The following is a 14,287-nucleotide window of genomic DNA, read 5'->3' as shown; positions in this document are numbered from 1 at the left end:
GAATAACTCTCCTTTTTATTTTAGTCTAGGGTGTTGGGTGGAGGTTTGTGGTAGGTGCTGGGTACAGGGTAGACAGACCCCACCCAATATCTTCAATCCTAGCTAATTAAAGGACCACAAGTCATCCATAGAGATTTGATGGGTTCAAAGAGACCTGGGTGTCCTCTGCTGTAATTTTAAATTACTGATTTCTGTTATTAATTATACATCTTAAGTGTCTTTGAAGAATGCTGCAGACTATCCTTCATCGGGAAGACATAATGTCTGGCACACAAAAAAAAAGACTTAAGAAAGCAAAGAAGCTTCAATTCATTGGCTCCAATGAATCAGAGCTTCCAGGAAAATCAGCAGGCCCCCGTCTTATTGTATCATTATTATTTTTCTGCCTTGGTTTTTTTAGCAAAACACCCGCGACTGACGTCAGTGTATCATTGTCATTTCAAGAGTAGTCTTGGAAGCAGAGCAGGGGTTGTGATTGAACTCTGAGAGCTGCCCCGGAGCTGTACTTTGAGGAAGAAACCACGGAACCACAGATAATGCTTTACAGTCCACTAGTCTCAACTACTGTCATCAGATTTTCACTTTGTAAGATACTTGAAAAAGATTGTCGTTCCGGTTTCCTCCAGAGCAAAGGGCACTGCACTGATGTCAAACTGGAGACGTTCGAAGAGCATGAGACGTGTGTAAAAAGTCGCAGATGATTACTACAGAGAATAAATAAAAGAAACTGAAATGGTGGTAGTACATATGAATGTCTGGGACCTGGGCATTGCAGTAGATGAATGCATTTTCCAATTAACATAAGGAACTTGTAACACTTTTGAAGGCCTGTAAGTGACCTGACAAGATAAATAAAGCATTCTCTCATCAAGAGGAGACAATAAGACCTCCGGACAGACAGACACTTATGACATTGTCCTTACTGTTGGGATCATCTAGAGTCATCTGGGTAGAGTTTATGGACAGAAAACAAAAGCATCACAGTGTCAAGCACACAATAAAAATGAAACCACCTCTGTTTCCCGGTTGAAGACTAAGAAGGCACGAGACACAAGTTCAAACACTGCAGAGTCTCTTCTTCGTCTACTTTCCACTGGTGTAAAGACTTTTCAGGAGACAGGGGAAGGCATCTCCCTTTCATCCTTCACCACAGACAAACATAGACATATAAAAACATCCATGTTGAAAAGTGGCAATAGTCCTTTTAATGCCAGACAAACCCAATGTGAAGAACTTAATTACAGAACGGGGGCAACCCAGCCCTTTTGAAAATTACACTTACAGTAAGACCTTTGAAGCAAATACATCCTTTATCCTATTTTTTCTTTTGTTCGATGTTTTGTCTCTTGTAAAGCATGCCATTGACTACTGTGGTTTCCAGTGGGTCTCTGTCTTTTCCCGTCTGTCTCCATCTCTGTCAGGCATTCACCCATCAAAGGCCTATCTTTTGGACAAGGAGTGTGCTTTAAATAATATTTAAAACCCCAGTTAGTGTGTCGATTTTTGGCAAATCTTTACATAATCAATTCCCAATCCCAGATTTGGATTCAAAAATATGACACGAAATAATAATAATAATAATAATAATAATAATAATAATAAAAACATCATAGCTGCTTTTATTAATCATTAAACCTGCTATCAAACAAACACATTAATTCCTAGTGATAAAATCTATAATCTAAGTATTAGTAAAAAAGCATTTGGTGTGAATGAAAATGGTACAATAACAATTTTATTGCTCTTTGTTGACTTGCATTAACAAGTTGTAACAACGCCACACCGTACTCAAGCACTGGTGCTGAGAATTAGCCAGGTGCTTCTTTACAACCTGCTCCAGAATTCTAACGTGCCAACACAAATAACACAATCATCTATCAAGTGTTTGATCAACACAAACATGTGGGGAATAATCTGCACCGCACTCAGGTAAAACAACTTAAAAAGTGAAGTGCGATCCCATGACATAATGCTCAGAAATGAAAAACAGACGTTTCTATTTTGTTTGACAGGAATGCTGTTAATTCCTTTCTGTTGAGCGTGGGTGTCTGATACAATTTAAAGATTTCCTCTGCATTAGCTCATTAGTTGCTCCCCGTAAAGGTAAAGCTTTGCGGTGGAGGCCTGGCACCTAATTTCTACCTGAAGCCATCGTAGTAAACTGCGGGAAAGTGAAAGAGGAGTTGTGGGGGCTGTGTTTCACTCTTATCTTTCTCTCAGGCAGGCGTAGGTGATGCTCTGCCAGGTCTAAGCCACAGTGTTGGGTTCGGCAGTAAATCAGCTTGGTCTCCGATGATCAAACGCTCGTCGTTATTTCCCGCGCTTTCATGTAATCTCATAAAAGGCCAACTGCTCTCATGGACTGAGCCTGCCTGCCAAGCCAGCCGGGCCTCCCATGCTGGCACCTCAGTGTGTGTGTGTGTGTAGCTCCGCTGGTTTGTTCCTGAAATCAGAGCTCAGAGTAAAACAAAACAAGGCCGAACAACAGCATGAAGAGCATCCCTATGATAGTACAACACATTAGCGTCACCTCCTCTTCTCATTAAAGGTCTGGTGTGTAACAGATTTATTGGCAGAAATGGAATATAATATTAAGAACTATGCTTTGATTCAGTGTATAATCACCTGATGGTATGAATCATTATGTTTTTGTTACCTTAGAATGAGCCGTTTCTATCGAAAGATGCCTTGGAGTCCGTCATGCTGATCCAGGTATCAGTACCTTCGATGCACTATATATTACAGGATATAACAATGATATCATAGGTATTGGTTATGCTAAATGTAATCCTGATCTTTCTAGAATTACGTGGACAGTATACAGATTCCTTAAAGGTATTGTTATTGATCCATTATATTAAATATTTCACCAAAACATACGTCAACTGTGGAAAATTGAGGCTTTACACATTCATTTGAGAGTTTTCTGTAAAGGAAGACACTGCTATTTTGTGCCACTAAAACATAAAATTTGCGTGTGAACAATAGGCGACAGGAAGAAGAGATGAAGCATCTTGCTGGAAGACTAATAAAATGTCTGAAACCACCGCAAGTCAGAACGCAAGAGACAAACATCAAAGTCAATAGACTGGCTGTTTGATCTGGCTGGAAGTTTTTCCTCTTTTTAACATAACTCTGGCCCGTTTACACTCTGGTCTTCATTATCCTCTGCCCTTAAAATCATTTAAAATATCAGGGTCTGACATGAGAAGGGAGAATGTAGCGTTTCAGCTATAGAATTAGAGAGAGCTGGGAAGTGACCACTCCGATACACAACATTTACCAGCCAATATCACTTCATCTCTTACCAAATTGCACATCTTATGTGGGATCTCGCGCCGCTTTGAACGAAACGGTTGGTAGTTGTAATGGATGTTCTGTTCTCAACTTCCAGGGAGGTTTATGGCTCGCTTTTTGACAAATGGGCAAGAGGGAGATAAAACGCTTACACACACAGACACCCACTCCCTGCTCAAATAAAATAAATCAATAACCATAAAAAGGCAGCTATTAAAGCATTGGATAGCTACACATTAGGAATAAAACTAGGATTTTGGCTGCTATGAAAAGGCTTTCAAAGACGGTGCAGGCCGCACACATCACTGATAAATGGATGGTGGGTGCTGGTGTGGTTGGGATGTATCAAACATGTGCTGGTAGGCCAATAAAGACCAAAAATACTGGCAGCTGCAGGACAACTCATTCACAGCTTTCTGAGATTTTGGATTCAGCTTGGGCAGGATAGAGGGAACACATTACAGGTCTTCCAGTGAAATATTTTCCGTGGCATTAAGTATTCCTAAAAATGTGTCAGGATATATATGTCTGTGGTTATAACTGACTGTGCTTTATGTTTGTGTATCAGTGTCACTTTGTGTTTTTATGTTGTTGTATGTCGGCATATGTGCGTGTGTACGAAGCCTCAAAGAGAGAAGGCCACTTGTGCCCATGGCGTCTGGTAGAGCTCGTGACTGTGCCTGTTTAACTCCGCTAACAGAGCACCGTTCCACAAAGCCCATCACGCAACCCACAGATGTCCCACAGGACAGACAGGACTGCGCCGCAACCAACAAGAAGCAGTAATAACCCCCCAGCCCACACACCCATGCGCACACACACACGCAAACAAAACAAACACATACACTGACACAGGATCTAGTAGGCTGCACTGAATCTTCTTCAGAACATTAAATGTGGCTCCGAACTTGGTCAAAAACACATTTTCTCATGACTCTAATGGCATCTGTCCATGCAGATATCTTTGCAAAGGTTTTGCCTCTACCTCTGTACAGTACAATGTAAGACACTGTCCCAGTCTCCCAGGGTGGATAATGTCCCATTTACACTGGATGATCTACAGTACTTCAGAGAACAGTTCTATACATTTTCATAGGGACTATTTTCTTGGTAGAAAGTAGTTCCAAACTCCCTGGTAAATGGTGAAGTCATTAATTAGGGTTGAAAGGGAAAAAGGAAGAATTTCTTGCTAAAGATGGAGAAAATAATGTATTATCTGGTCGAAAAATGTCCGTTTAGTTTAGACTCCATGCATAAAAATATGCTTTTGATGAAACTCTGTAAATTACAGTATAATTATTCAATATTTGTGGGGTAATTAGTGAGGTATAATGATATGGGTATGGGGTACAAAAGAAAAAGCCTCAAGCAAAAGCATTTCTAAAAAATTACTCTATACTTTATTTTTAAATTACAGGGTATTGCAATGCACTTTATATGGGGTATGGAAACATTACTGACCTACAAAGCAAATATTACACAAAAACTGTAAGTAGCTTAGTGCAGGTCTACCACCTCATGTTCTTTGCATCAAAGACATATTATATAATACCAGTATGTGGGCAGCAAAACAAAGTTACGCCTTCTTACTTCTTATACCTCGTACCTATGAGGTAAATACAAGAAATAAGCCTTGGTGATTGATGGAAAATTCTCTCCATCCATCAAATATGTGAAAAGTGCCTTCATAAAACAAACTATTAGCTGTTTGGAATCTGGAGCAGTGACGATAACATTTGAATGAAAATTGACACATTTCTGGCTCGACTTTAAACACGCAAATGCAGGAAAATGTTTCAGTTAACATTTACTTAATCTGTGAAGTTCTCGGAGGCAGAGGTGAAATCAAGCTTTTTTTTGGTGTCTTTACATTCACAGTTAGGCTACTTTCGAGAGTTGCCTGGGGCTGACATGCAACGTGGGCTCTGACTTCAAAGCCTGCAAAGAAAATATATAAATACAAAACCATTAGCCAGCTTGTTTTCTTTAGTTAACATTTCAAACACACTGCGGCGCGGATCGTGTTTTCAGTCCCCTCTCTGTAACTCAAATGTTGATGTTGTTTTTCTGATGGTCCCAGGGCAAAAAACTGCAGCGCCACAGCTGGAAAGTGCTCGGCACCCTTTAAAAAATGGCTGCACAAACACACCCGAGTCAGGCAGAACACAACCTCCTTTGGCCTGCGTGGATGTCCCTGCCAGCAGCCCACTAGGATACAATTTGCATTTGGCCCTCAGCACAGTAGAGCCACAAGCATAGGTTTCAATGTCAGCAACAAGTCGAATATATACAAACCCAGAGGTAGTAGCATCACAGAGGAGAAAGAACAGTCGACGCCGCTGAAATACATCATTATATTGGACATACCATTCTCAAGCACGGGGGTAGTAAAAGCCATTTTTATTAGAGACACTAAGAAGTTTATAAACAGAGCCACTTGACACAGTGAACTTGGGATTCAAGGGTGATCCTCTGTGTAGACAGATTACCACTTCATTAAACAAACCAAGACCTCAAAGAGTAACAAGCTCTTGGACACGCATACCACAGAGAGAAAGAGCAACCCGGATCCTTTAGCCACATGAGACATAACAGGCTGTCTGTCCCAGAGGTTATTACAATTCCAAACATTTATTGGAAGGAAATCAAAAAATGCGTGTCTTTTTTGTCTTCCTTTCTTACTTCTGACCACAAAATTACATTTGAGCCATAAAAATGTTTATATGTTAGGTATATAAATGCTTGGGAATAGCAGTTTGCAACTATATTTGAACCCGCTCGGAGCTGAAATAACATCATAAAAAGACACATGAATCAGTAAAAATAATGCTCAGAAGGAAAATAAAGCCTTCCTCTGTTTCAAGTAGCTATTATAAAAAGGCACAGACAGCTGTCAGGAGAACAATTCGAAGTGTGTGACTGCAGCGCGAGTATGACCGGAATAGGCCGTAAAAGCATAATGAAGCACTGGCTTCAGCAGCATGAAGGCATGCATGACAAAATCAGTAAAAAGTGAGGAAAGATACTACGATTATGGCCTGGTCAGCTAACTCTGGAGAGGCGGCATTTTTGTCTGCATCAATCTTCTTAAGTCCAATCATTCACTGAAGCCTCCGGTTTTACTCTCAGCTAATAAAAGCAGGACTATACAAACAGTCATATTAAAGGAATAATTCAACATTATGGGAGGTACACTTTAATTAGAGGGTTAGCTTATGGGGGAAAGTGCCTGGTTTTAAGAAAAAGATAACAGAATCTGCCTACCAGCACCTCTTACACTCCCAAATTAACTATATCTCATTTGTTTAATCTGTAAAACGGCACTTCCCTGCTTTATGGGTTGGTTATATGCCAGATTATTTCTTATCTCTGAGCAGTCAGCACAAAATCCTTAAAAAAAATGTTTTTTGACACGTCAATTTTTTTACCAATTAAACAAATTAGATAAAACATGTTAATTAGTAAGATGCTAATGCGTAAAAGTAGTTTCTGTTGAACAGAGCCAGGCAACTGTTTCCCCCCTAATTTCCAGTCTTTATGCTAAGCTAAGCTAACCAGCTGCTGGCAGACATAAGAGTGTGCTCTCATGTCGACGTGTTACCACGGTAACAAACTTCTTCATCTATTATCTAACTTTAGTCAAAAAAAGCGAATAATCATGTTTCCCAAAATGTGACGCAGAACCTTTAAAGCTGAGGTTAACATATAGTGAATAGCAACAGTAGTCATCCAATCTAGAGCAAGATTCCAGCACCTTTCTTAAGACACCTGTCTGATTGCATTTGCAGGGTGTAAATTGTCACTGTGTGTTAGAATTAGTTTTAGTTCAGTCTGACCAGTTTGGACATTGAAAAAGAATTTCATCTGATCCAATCAGAGACAAGAAGCAGATGAGCAATGACACAGTAACACCGCTGCAGAGGAAAAACAGACCCATTCTCACTTCAAAGAGCCAGGGGGATGCTTTTAAAAATCACACCGGCAATAAACTACAACAGAAGTTCATCGCTTTTCCACAACATGAAAGGCATTTTCGAAGTTACGTCTTCTCAAGTAGTTCCCTTTCTCTGCTCCGACTCTACTCCTAAACAAAGTTCATATCAGTGGCGGGCCGGTGAATGGCGCTGAGGGTGTTTACCATGGGAGGTGTTACCATGGGAGCGGTCAAATTATTTACATTTCAAAGACTGAGAACAACATGCTGCTGTTTAATGCAAAGAAGAAAGACGGGGCCAAAATCACTCTAACAACTTAACACAATTTCTATGTATGAAGGGCTTACTTTTTGGTGTCCTTCATCCTGTTAATCCTAGTTTTATATGATGCAAATTAAAATGATAAATATACAGCTGACACTAGTGTAACTAGTGTATCTTGGCATGAGAGTAAATCTCAGAGAGTCAGACTAATACTCTATTCACTTATAAGACCGGAAAAAAGGTGTAGACTCACACATAATGCGCACAAAGCAAAGGACGGCAGCATTTGTCCCACGGAGGAAGTCGTCCAGCAGGTACTGACAGGACAAAAGAAAAGAAATGACCTGAAATACCAGAATGCTGCAGGCATTTTAGTGAGCGAGAGAGCAGGGATGACTTTGTCGTACTTTACAAGCAAAAGCTGTTACGTTCATTTCATGTCAAGACAGGGGCGAGAAGGTGACAGGTGACAGGGCCTGCGGTCAATAGTTGTGACTGAAACTAGAGCAGAATCCTGAGAAGTTGCAGCTCCCTCCTGAGGTAGTTGTTTGAAACAGCATAAGCTTCTTGACACATGACATATTTTCTATTTCATTGAAATTACCAAGGGCTGTCGATAAGGCGCTTGCAGAAGTGCTTATTAAGGCGGTATTGTTTGTTTTATGATGTGGAGGGCAGAAGTTTGTTCCACACATCTAGTCATGCCAGATTTACCTCTACCAAGTCACTGCACTGACTTAAATATCTCAAATGTTGATGTTGTTCTTCTGATGGTCCCAGGGCAAAAAACTGCAGCGCCACAGCTGGAAAGTGCTCGGCACCCTTTAAAAAATGGCTGCACAAACACACCCGAGTCAGGCAGAACACAACCTCCTTTGGCCTGCGTGGATGTCCCTGCCAGCAGCCCACTAGGATACAATTTGCATTTGGCCCTCAGCAGCTATTTACATTCATGTCTAGCCATGAGAGATGTTGCAGCAACTATGGACCACGTGATTTATATATTGTTATACTAAATAATAAATCTATAAAGAAGAGGGAAGAAAACCACCTGCTCTGAGAATCATTATTTGACAAAGTTAGATGATTCAATAGAAAATGATATGACATAACTCAACTAATATAATATACACATTGTTGAGTCAGCTTTATATTTTTTGGTTTACAGTTTTTGGCATGTAAACCAGAAACTAAAACATTTTGTGTTTTGTATATCTATAATTTCCCTTCGGGGATAAATAAAGTATTCTATCTATCTATCTTGTTCTGCAAATCAATCAATCTCCCTGGGACAAATTTAATACAACAGGATGTGAACTGAGTATTATTTGGGTGTGAAATGAGGAGAAATGACACATTTAGTAACACAAGCGGTCTGAGCAACCGCCATTCATTTTTGTGTTCATTTTTACCCTGACGCATTCCACGGCTTCCTTTGATTCCCACTCTTCATATGTGGCACTCACTCTGTGCTGAAAGAGAAATTAGAGGTAAAGATGACAAAAGCATTCTGCAAATTACAAGGCTTTATGTTTACTATTCTGAGCTCGAACATGGCATTCAGTCCGGCAGCATGCTAGTTGCTTTTGGCTTTTTTCTTTTCTTCAGGAAAAAAAAAAGAAAAAAAGAAAATACCACAGCCGACTGGAAGTACAGAGTGAAAAAAGAAAGGCCATAATTACAGCAGAGGATGAAGAGAGAGAGTGAGTCCCCATCAGGAACTCTCATCTGCTCATCTTCATTTGTCCCTCACATGAGAGCGCGGTCCACTCTGGTCTTGTTTAGCAGCGCATGTCAACAGTCATTCCTGTAATGACTATGTATGTCAATGTCAGGGTGTTGGGCCCTTGATGGTCTTGTCTGAAGACTTAAATCCACTCACTCACATTTAAACAAAACATGATTATAATAGCTTTGTAACACCATTCACAAAGAGTTAATCAGCTATTACAGCGGGTTTGGCTCACGAGCCAAAATGCAGCATGAATATTTACAATTGTTTACATTTTCATGGACATGAGAATGGATATTATCTGTGCATTTTTGTGGATTGTCATTTTTAAGTCCACCATCTGGACATGGAGGAAAATGGACTGTCACGTTGACTAAATACTTATTTCAAAGATAAAAGCACATCTGTTGAAAAAAAGGCATCTGCAGGAACAGAAAATCCACTGAATAACAAAACAGACTCATCACTGATGTACGTGTTGAATGATGAGTGTTAAAGTCTCAACTTCTACTCTTCCTCAATTCACTTTTTCTAATAGACCTCAACAAGACGTAACTCCTGCTAGAAAAGCAGTAACTCAACAGCCCTTTTGTCTCCATGTCTCCTCATAATCTCACACATTATGAACTTCTGCAGCCTTCACTCGGGGCAAAGCCTTCGAATGAGTGGAAGCAGATAACACTAATGTATTCAGATGCAACGAGATACTGCTGTTAATGTGAGATTTAAAAGGAGAAATTGTTGTAAAAGAGAATTAAAAAAAGAATCTAGCCTGACAAAATCCACTTGCTCTCATTTGTTTAATTCCATACAAAAGCCAAGGTGTGGAAACTATTTTTTTATGCTCAGAGCAATTGCTACCGTTCCAAGAAACAGTCCGTCCACAACCCGCCATACCCCCGCAACATTATTACCTGTTATTACGCTTCAGCTTTTTTTTTAGAGATGAATGAAAAGAGACATACCATGTGAATTTGTGAGCTTTACAGGTGCTTTCAGGTGGATTTCGCTACAACAGAGCCAGGCTTGCTGTTTCCAGTCTTTGTGTTAAGCTAAGCTACCTGGGTTTCTCAGTATGTCATGCTAATCCTTTTTTAAGGTAACATTAATGTCAGTAAGGTTTCTAATATGTTTTCTTAAATCACCTCAAATGCTCGACACCAGGAGTAAGATTTGAGACTCTGATTTGGGTTCAGAGAGGTTCAGATATCTTATATTATTTGATGGCTTTGATCAGGTAGTCATACCCATGTGTTCTTGACCTCTGTGTCACGGTTCCTTGTCTGTCTATCTGTGTGTGAGCATGTGCACACAAACACGGTAAGATGCCTGACCGTCATTGTATTTCCCTTCAGGCTCAACCTCCCGCTCTCAAGTGGATATCAAAGGCCTGCATTTACAGTTATCTCTGCTTGGCTGCGCCACGGAAGTAATCACTGCAGGTCAGGGGTCAGTGCTCTGGCCCAAGACAGAAACACAACTGACTGACATCGACTTCAAAGGAAAGTGATCCTTCGACAGACTGTTGTTTTAGCCGGGAACTCTGGATATCATAATCAGGAGGGTGGAAAGGGACAGTAAGAACTTGTGTCTCAGATGAGAAGTAGAAGAGAGAAAGACTACCTTTGAATAATTAGAGCCAACAAGATCAAAGAACGGGCTCAAGTTTGGTCTGCTTAACCTCTGTAACACAGAAATGGAGCAACAACAAAAAAAGCGTCATTTTATTCCGTCCTGTTGTTATTCCTCTGGTTGGCGAAACCCAAAACCATGTCAAACATAATGGAAAATATTTGAGGTCGTCTTTTATTAACCAAGAACAGCTTTGATGTTTGACGTCTTTATTTGTTTTAGAAGAAGAAAGGGAAGGGGCAATATGGCATGCAAGCGATCTTCTTTTGGAGAGAGCACACACAAAAACGGGGAGGAATGAATGATACGAGAGCAAACCATGCTTGTTCATTCTACATAATCAATTTAACATCATTATCGGCCCTTTCAAAAGTGCCGAGATCAAAGACCAGTAGGAAATGATCAAAGTGACAGCATTTTGTTTGAGCGCTAACCCTTTCCTGCTACTGTGTCCCAGCAAGTTCACTGATGTCGCTTCGTTAGAGATCTGATGAAATGACAGAAGTCTAGCAAGCTTCTCCGCTGCAGTTTGTGTTTTACCATTTGTATCGACGCCTGCAAGGACGATAAACTGATATTTTGATCCAAACTCCCTGTTGTTATAGCATGTAATCTGTGTTTTATATTTTCCTGGCACTGTAAGGACCGAAAAAGCCTGGGGAATGTTGAGAATTGCAGACCCAAGAAATCTGGCAAATTGAGTCAACCGACTGTCTTCAATGATAGTGGCTCTCAGGGGAAAGATAAAACAGCTCTGTTATTGTAGAGTAGGAATTATGCACACTACTTTAATTTGACAAACGACTGATGTACAGTGGAGCAGAATAGGTGGCTTTCATCACCTCAATAAGCAAAGAAGTGGGTGAATTACAGCTGGTTAAGTGGAAACAAACTGTCATTTCAGTGGATAAGATACAAAGCTACAGTATAGAAAGCCACTCTTATTCTACATGCCTGTAAAGCTGTAAAATAAATTGGCTTAGGGTTGCTGCATTCTGACCCGTAGCTGTGTAAGACTCAAAAAAGCATTCCAGCTATCAAAAGACGCAAACCACAGACCGTCTCGAGTGTATGTGTTCAGCAACTGGACACTTCAAATGCATAGCAACGGAATGAAAAGGAGCCTCTTCAGCTTTCAGGGTGTGAAAACAGGTGGAGGGGGCGAAAGGGAGTCTTTTCATGGACATCCTGTCAAGAGGGAAGGACACGGGTGGAGCAGCATCACAGCGACCGTAAGAAAAAGTCAGCGCTTCAGGGTGGTCAGCCGGGGAGGGAGCAGGAGGTCAGAGGAAGAGTGTGTGAACTATTCTACACTGGGCCACACCGTGCAGGTCTTATCACTGCATCCTTGTTGGCTTTCAGTTTCCTAGATGATGGGGTGCCATCAGCCATCTCTCATAAACCACTGACACTTAGCCTAGTAGTCTCAGCTCTTCCCCGTCAGTGGAGTGGGTCTGGAAGGCCATTTTCCTTAACTTACAGGCTCCTTCTAGTTATGCCACGCGCGCCTTGTTGACTGTGTTCTGTGCTGGAAGATGTCAGGACTAAAATATGTGGTAAAGCCCTTTTTAAAGGGCCCAGAGTAAACAAAATGGTGCAATGTGGGCCGGTTGTAGTTCTGCTAATCCTTATCTGCATTTACAGATGTTCAAGCCTTTGTTTTTGCCAGGTCAAGTTCCTCAAAAGAGATGCTTCACTTGTCAGTCAAGAGGCTTGAATGTACTAAAAATATCCACATTTATCACTAATAGTATTTGCAGTGTCGCAAAAAACTAATTTAAAAAAACGCAGTCTCCTACAAATGTAATCTTTGAAGCAATCTGTTCAGCAGAGACCATGAAAGCTTAATGGGAATAAATAACATGACAAGAACAATAATTTGCATTTTGGTATGTTCCAACAAGTCAGATCAGATCATCTGCTGTGTAAACCTCTCAAAATAACATTGGTTGCGCAAGGCTTTGGTGTTGCCTTAGTGTATAAGCTCTTACACAGGGCGTTATAGGAGCACAAGAGGGAAGACATTTTCTCTAAAGCCCAAGTGGTGGTCTGTTTTGTCTGTACCAATTCACACACATACACATTCATTCACACACATAAGGATACTGCTGAATCATGCCAAAAAGCCTATTTGCTCAGCGTCAGACCCGGGAGAGGTGACGTCCCATCCGACAGGATTCACACGCTCCCCGCTCTCCAGCACAAAAGGGCAGAACAACAATATTATGGTATCCACTGAGTGCCTACCCCCCAGTAAAAACATTTCTGTGAGAGTGGGCTTGACCTACCTCTTCTCTCGTATAAAAACACAAAGCCGAGTGTATTCTGACAGCTGCTGCCCGGGTGCCCTGTGGAGAACAGAAGGAGAGCTTTGAAGATCTTGACCTTCTGGAACAATAAAACGCAATCATCAAACACTCTCCTGAGACAGACTGCTGACCCACAGATCCATGTGTCTGCTTGAGATAATTCATATTAAACTGTAGGGATCACTGTGTCTGTGTGTATGCCTCTGTGTGTGTGTGTGTGTGTGTGTGTGTGTGTGTGTGTGTGTGTGTGTGTTTGATGCTTGCAGGGGCACAGATAATGTAGATCTGGAGCTTTCTGATGCTCCTGACTGAAGACATGTGGAGTTCACTACTACTATCTGAGTCTTACCACCTTCCATTTACATGTTGACATATTCCATGTGAGATTTGTCTGCCCCAAGTGTAGCATTACTCTGCCTCTGTGAATCACAGTGGATGTTTAAATGGTTTGTCACCAGAATCAAAAGCCCACAGTGACTCAAACAAACTGCACAAATTGCACCAGCACCAATCAGAATGTGGTGTAAGGACACCATTTAAAAATGATTGGATCGCATCACTTCTCAAGTAAAGGCTGCTAACGTAGCTTAGCCCAAAATCTGTAAACGGGGAAACAGGTAGCCTGGCTCTGATGAAAGGTAACAAAATCTGCCAACCACAGCCTCTAAAACTCACAAATTAACTCTGTATGTTGTTGTTTTTTATTCATACAAAGGCTGAAGTGTAAAAATGACAATAATTTAATTAGATGTTATTATGTTTAACTATTTCTTGGCCAGAACCAGTTGCTATGCAACCATTGTTGATTCCAGGAAGATACTTGTCCCGGCCCATTTAAAATGGCAAATTGCTGTTTTTAGTACAGATTAAACAAACAAGGTAGAGGAGGTAAGGTAAGGTAAGGCTAGCTGTTTCCCCTTATTTCAGGTCTTTTTGCTAAGCTAAGCTAGCCAGCTACTGGGGGTAGCTTCTTACTTTGCATACAGATATGAGTGTGGTATCAATTTTCTCACGTAACTCTCGGCAAGAAAGTGAATGAGTCAAACCTTTCCTTTAAAGTTATGCTAATAAAACAGAATTGATCACAGATGAATACCATGGTGGTATAAGACTGATGA

Source organism: Dicentrarchus labrax, unplaced genomic scaffold, assembly GCF_905237075.1.
Source record: "Dicentrarchus labrax unplaced genomic scaffold, dlabrax2021, whole genome shotgun sequence".
NCBI classification, from domain to species: domain Eukaryota; kingdom Metazoa; phylum Chordata; class Actinopteri; family Moronidae; genus Dicentrarchus; species Dicentrarchus labrax.
This window is presented reverse-complemented; position numbering follows the sequence as displayed.